This window comes from Dasypus novemcinctus, chromosome 17 (assembly GCF_030445035.2).
Source record: "Dasypus novemcinctus isolate mDasNov1 chromosome 17, mDasNov1.1.hap2, whole genome shotgun sequence".
NCBI classification, from domain to species: Eukaryota; Metazoa; Chordata; class Mammalia; order Cingulata; family Dasypodidae; genus Dasypus; species Dasypus novemcinctus.
In genome coordinates this window covers 10,125,924-10,132,592 of record NC_080689.1, presented here as the reverse complement: position 1 = coordinate 10,132,592, position 6,669 = coordinate 10,125,924, and the positions used below count along the sequence as shown (strand labels likewise).

General features: G+C 36.3%; 1 non-coding gene across 1 annotated transcript; it reads right to left on the bottom strand.

Moving 5' to 3' along the window:
- Positions 1-4,769: 4,769 nt before the first annotated feature.
- On the bottom strand, positions 4,770-4,874 carry LOC111761013 (U6 spliceosomal RNA). The gene has a single exon (XR_002794502.1). It is a non-coding gene; the product is annotated as a U6 spliceosomal RNA (small nuclear RNA).
- Positions 4,875-6,669: the final 1,795 nt, after the last annotated feature.

The following is a 6,669-nucleotide window of genomic DNA, read 5'->3' as shown; positions in this document are numbered from 1 at the left end:
AATAGCCAGAAACATCATGAAAAGGAAAAGTGAACCCTCATCTCTAGATTAAATTGTAATACCTACTTATAGTGATAAAAACAGCATGGTACTGGCCTAAAGATGGACACAATAGACCAACGGAACCTAATTTATGCTTCAGAAACAGACCCTTACAGTTATGGTTAAGTGATTTTTGACTAGTCTGTCAAACTCACACAGCTCGGGCAGAACAATTCATTCAACAATGGTGCTGAAAGAATTGGATATCCATAGTTGAAATAAGGAAAGAGGAGCCCTATCTCACACCTTATCCAAAAATTAACTCAATGAATCAAAAAACTAAAAATAAAAGCAAGAACCATAAAACTTCTAAAAGAAATTATAGGAAAATATCTTCAAGACCTAGTGACAGGTGGTGGATTCTTAAAGGAGACAAGAGGAGGACTGAGTGGACTACTGATGTTTTAATGTATGTAGAAGTTTTAATTAGCTTTACTGTAAAAGTGTGGAAATGTATAGAGTGGATGTTAACACACAGTAACAGCTAGTTTATAAATGGGGGTGTGACTGAAAATGGTAGTCCAGTTATGTAAATGTCAATTGTCAGAATGCTAGAGAATAATCTAGGAACTGGATAGTACAGTAAACCAAGAGGTGGATGAGAATTGTGGTTGATGGTACAGATGCAAGAGTGTCTTTTCTTAGCTAGAACAAATGTATATCATTACTGCAGGGTGTTGGGAATGTGGAGAAGCATGGGAAAAATACAGCTGGAGTCACCTATGGACTTGGTTAATAGTAATAATAAAATATTCTTGCATCTATGCAAAAGATGTACTGTGTTGCTACTGAGGCAGTATGGAAAATGTGAGTCAAATGAACACTATGGACATGGTAACAATCAGATGATATTATTTTATCTGTAGCAAATGATACACCATAGTGTGGTGTGTTGATGGAGGGGTGTTGTTTGTGAATTCTGCACATGTACATGATTGTTTTATAAGTTTACAACTTCTGTCATAAAAAATATATTTAAAAAATAATAGTAGGGTGGGGTGGGGGAAAAGCACACCAAATGTAAGATAAGGACTATGATTAGTAGTAAGATTTTGACAATATTCTTTCATAATTTATAACAAATGTCTCATGACAATGCAAGGTGCTGGTGGAGGGTTGATGTATGAGACCCATCTATGATGTTATGCATGCTAGCTTTGTAAGTTCACAACTTTTACCATATACTTAATTGTTTATGTATGTTCATATATAAATGATATAAAGATAATAATAATAGGATTGGTTGGGGGGAAAAAAACTTTGTTTAGTAGTAATATTTTGTGGGCCAGCTCACCACACAGGTCAGGAGGCCCTGGGTTTGAACCCTGGACCTCCCATATGGTAGGCAGATGCTTTATCAGTTGAGCCAAATTCACTTCCCTCTAGCACTATATTGAATAACAGTGGGAGGAGTGGACGTCCTTGTCTTTTATCCAATCTAAAAGGGAAAGCTTTTAGTCTTTCCCCATTGAGTACAATGTTAGCTGTGGGTTTTTCATATGTTGCCTTTATCATGTTGAGAAAGTTTTCTTCAATTCCTATCTTTTTTAGTATTTTTATCAAGAAAGGATGCTGATTTTGTAAAATGTCTTTTTCTGCATCAATTAATAGGATCATGTGACTTTTTCTTCTTGGATTTATTAATGTGTTTTATTACTCAGATTGATTTTCTTGTGTTGAACCATGCTGGCATGCCTCACATAAAAACCCACTTGAACATGATTAATTCTTTCAATGTGTTTTTGGATTCAATTAGCAGGATTTTTGCATCTGGATTCATTAAGGAAATGGGCCTATGATTTTCTTTTTTCATAATATATTTATCTGGCTTTGGTATTAGAGTGGTATTGACTTGATAGAATGAATTTGTTAGCATTTCTTCTTGATCAATTATTTTGGAAGATTTTAAGTAAGATTGATATTAAATCTTCTTTGAATGGCTTGGTGGAACTCACCTCTGAAACCATCTGGTTCTGTACTTTTCATTTTGGGGAGTTGTTTGATGACTGTTTCAATCTCTTTACTTGTAATTGGTTTGTTGAGGTCTTCTATTTCTTCTTGGCCCTGTGTAGGTTGTTCATATGTTCCTAGGAATTTCTCCATTTTGTCTATATTGTCTAGTTTGTTGGTATACAGTTGTTCATAGTATCCTCTTATGATCTTTCTTATTTCTGTGGGGTCAGTAGTAATGTCCCCATTTTCATTTTTTATTTTATGTATTTGCATATTTTCTCCTTTTGTATTTGACAGTCTAGCTAAGGGTTTATTGATTTTGTTAATATTCTCAAATAACCAACTTTTGTTTTGTTAATTCCATTTTTTTTTAGTTCTCAGTTTCACTTCTTTCTGCTCTGATTTTTATTTCATTCCTTCTGCTTGCTGTGGACAATTTACTATTTTTTTTTTTTAGTTCTTCCAGTTGTGTGGTGTAGCAGTTTGATAAAGTTATGAATTTTAAAAATAGATATTGGATTATGTTTGTAAACTGGTTTCTACTTGGGCATGATAAAATTATGATTAGGGCTTTGATAGGGCCATGTCAGTAGGGTGTTGAGTCCCCACCCCTTGGTGGGCAGAGACTCACAGATAAAAAGCATGGCAAAGAACAGAGTTTGAAGTTTTTAATCTTGGAGTTTTGATGTTGGAGTTTGATGCTGAAGTCTTAACCTGGAGCCCTGGGGAGTAAGCACACAAAGGAAAGAAATGAAAGCCAAGGGAAGAGAAAAACCATGACCTCAGAAAAAAGCAAGCCCTGGGAAGAGAGGAACCCAGGAAGGCTAAACCCTGGCAGACATTGGCAGCCATCTTGCTCCAAAACATGGAAATAAATTTTGGTGAAGGAAATAACCTATGCTTTATGGCCTGGTGTCTGTAAGCTCTTACCCCAAATAAATATCTTTTATAAAAACCAACCAATTTCTAGTATTTTGCATCAGCACTCCTTTGGCTAAACTTACCATGTAGTTAGGTCATTGATTTTAGCCCTTTTTTTTTTAAAAAAAAAGTAACCATTCAGGGCCATAAATATTCCTGTCAGCACTGCTTTTGTTGCATTCCATAGGTTCTGTTCTGTTCTCATTTTCAATCATCTCAAGATATTTATGGATTTCTCTTGCAATTTCTTCTTTGACCACTGGTTATTTAAGGTATGTTGTTTAATCTCCATATATTTTTTGTTATTTCCTTTTTTCTGTCTGCTGTTGATTTACAACTTTATTCCATTATGATCAGAGAAAATGCTTTGTATAATTTTGAACTTTTCAAATTTATTGAGTTCTGCTTTGTGACCTAACATATAGTCTAACCTGGAGAAAGTTCCATGAACACTTGAGAAGAATGTATATCCTACTGTTTTAGTATGTAATGTTCTGTATATATCTATTAAGTCCATTTAGCATAGTACTTAAGCTCTCTGTTTCTTTATTTATCCTCTTCCCAGACATCTTATCCAATGCTGATAGTGGTGTATTGAAGTCTCCAACTATTATTGTAGAGACATCTATTTCTTCCTTCAGTTTTGCCAGTGTCTACCTCATGTAATTTTGGGTATCCTGGTTAGGTTTATATATATTTATGATTGTTATTTCTTCCTGGTGTAGTGCCCCTTTTATTAATATGTAGTGTCTTTCCTTGTCTCTAATAATAGTTTTGATTTTAAAGTCTATTTATTCTGATATAAGTATAGCTGCTTTAGCTTTTATTTGTTTATTTATTTTTTGTTAGTGCACACATGGGATGTTTTTTTCCAGCCTTCCAATTTCAATCTATTGATATCCTTTCTACTAGTCTGAGCATTTTCATTGGGGATTTTAAGCCACTAACATTCAAAATTCTTAGAGTAAAGGCAGTTCTTGCTTCACCCATTTTGACCTCTGGATTTTATGTTTTTTTATTTTATTTTATTTTATTTTATTTTATTTTATTTTATTTTATTTTATTTTATTTTATTTTATTTTATGCTTTTAGTTACTTTTAGTGATACAATTTTCATTCCTAGACTCTCTTCCAAGCCTCTCTCTCTGTCTTTTCAGACTGTAGCACTCCCTTTAGTATTTCCTGCAAACCTGTTCTTTTGGTTAGAAACTCTCTCCATTTCTATTTATCTGGGAATATCCTAAATTTGCCCTCATTTTAAAAATTCAATCTTGCCAGATATAAATCTTGGATGGCATTTTTTTCTCTTGTAGTATCTTAAATATATCACGCCACTGCCTTCTTCCCTTCATGGTTTCTGATGAGAAATCAGCACTTAATCTTTTTGGATATATTCCAACCCAACTCCTAAAAGGTACAGGTCAGTGTGGCCATGAAACCAAAGAACACACTTGGCATTGAGTCAGACATAGGGTTTATTGGGACTTAGAAACAGGAAAGAGTCTCTGAAGGCAGCAGTTCAGAGAATGAAGATAGCACTCTGCAAAGAGTTAAGAAAATGAGGGGCAACAAAAAGGGCCTCCGAACAAAGACATTTCATAGCAGAGTTTCTGCTAAGGTTACATGAAACACAAAAATGGGGTCTGGTGATGTTATCATAGGAAGGAAGTATACAGTCTGGGGGAAATTACAACCTATAATACCATCTGTACATTCTTTTCCCTCTGGGGAGGGTTGTTAATCTTTATCTTATGTCCAGGTCATGCAGTCAGCTACACGCTGTGGGATTTGTTTCCCATAAGGAAAGGGAGCCTGGGCTCTTGGCTCCCACAGGGTTTCCCTTGTATATGATGAAAAATATGGAACACTTCAGGAATTTGTGTTCCATCCTTGCACAGGAGCCATGTTAATCTTCTCTGTATCATTCCAATGTTAGTTTATGTGCCACTGAAACAAACTCTGCTTTATCTTTAAGTCCTTTTTTTTTTTTAAAGATTTATTTATTTATTTAACCCTCCCCCCCCGTTGTCTGTTCTCTGTGTCTATTTGCTGCGTCTTGTTTCTTTGTCCGCTTCTGTTGTCGTCAGCTGCACGGGAAGTGTGGGCGGCGCCATCCCTGGGCAGGCTGCACTTTCTTCCGCACTTGGCAGCTCTCCTTAGGGGTACATTCCTTGCGCATTCGCGGGGGACACCCCTGCGTGGGGGAGCACTCTGTGCGCATCAGCACTGCACGTGGGCCAGCTCTACACGGGTCAAGGAGGCTTGGGGTATGAACTGCGGACCTCCCATGTGGTAGACGGACGCCCTAACCGCTGGGCCAAGTCCGTTTCCCCTTTAAGTCCTTTTATACTGTTATTTTCTCTAGATACATCTTAATATAAGGGTAGGTTTTTCTGCATTTCTTTTCCATATTGGCCCTGAGACCAACTGGAGAAATTCATTCCTTTACTTATATGACCATCATTTATTGAGTGCCTTTTATATGCCAGGCATTCTTCTAGGTATAGGGATATGCAAGGAACAAACAGACATGGGAAGAAATGGATAATAAACAAAAGAAACAATGACATATATGGAATATTTAATGACACTAGGGCTAAAGAGAAAAGTAGGGAAGGAGATTTGAGAGTGCTGAATTGGAGGGTGGTGGCAAGTTGAAATTTAAAATGGGGTTGTCAAAGAAGCTGTTACTGAGAGGGCCAGAGGAAGTGACAAAAGGGATTCTAGGCAGAGTGAACAAAAGTACTGCTTACCAGGGTAGAAGGAAGCCATAACTAAAATGTGTCAGGAAGTATTTGGAGGCCAGCAGGGCTTAAGCAGAACAACCAACAGAAAATAGAAGAAGATGAGTTCAGGCAGGGAATGAGGTCCAGATGAAGAAAAGCTTTTAGGTCATGGTAAGGACTTTGGCCTTTGACATGAGGAAAATTAGAAATAATTAGAAGTCTCAAGAAAAGAGTGATATCTGACTTAAGATTTCACAGAATCATTGTAGCCATAATGAGTAAGTATGAAAGTTGAAAGAACAGTTGGGAGGCTATTGCAAACCTGCTGGAGAGAGATCATGATGGCTTGAACCAGTGGGGATAGGGAGAAGTGGTCAGCTATTCTATATTTATATATTCTAAAATATATTTATATATTCTAAAAGCAGAACCTAAAAGATTGACCGTAGTTAAGAGAAAGAGGAGTAAAAGATGACTTCAAGTTTTTTGGATGGTCTTGCCACTGACTAAAAGAAAAAGAAGGCTGCTAGAATGAAGAGAGAGTTCAATTTGGATCATGTTCAGTTTGACAGGACTATTAGAAATCCAAGTGGAAAAGTCTGTTAGGCACCTGATATATGTATCTCGAGTTATGGGAGAGTTCTGGGGAGAGATATCTATTTTGGGAATAAATGTAGATAGAAAAAAGGAAACACTTCAACTTTTAGAGGTTGGAAAAATAATGAGGAACCCGCTAAGAAAATTGAGAAGAAGCTGTCAGTGAGGTGGGAGGAAAATAAGGAGAACATGTTGTCCTTGAAGCCAAGCAAAGATGATTTTTTAAAATTTTATTTTTAAAGAAGCTTTAGATTCCGTAAATGATACATAGAAAATATAGGAAGATTCTCATATACCCCACACCCTCCTCCTCCCATGCTTCCCCCATTAACAACATCTTTCATTAATGCTGTTACAATTTGTGAACACATATTGAAGCATTGCTACTAATCATGGTCAATAGTTTATAGTTTACACTTTGCACCACATT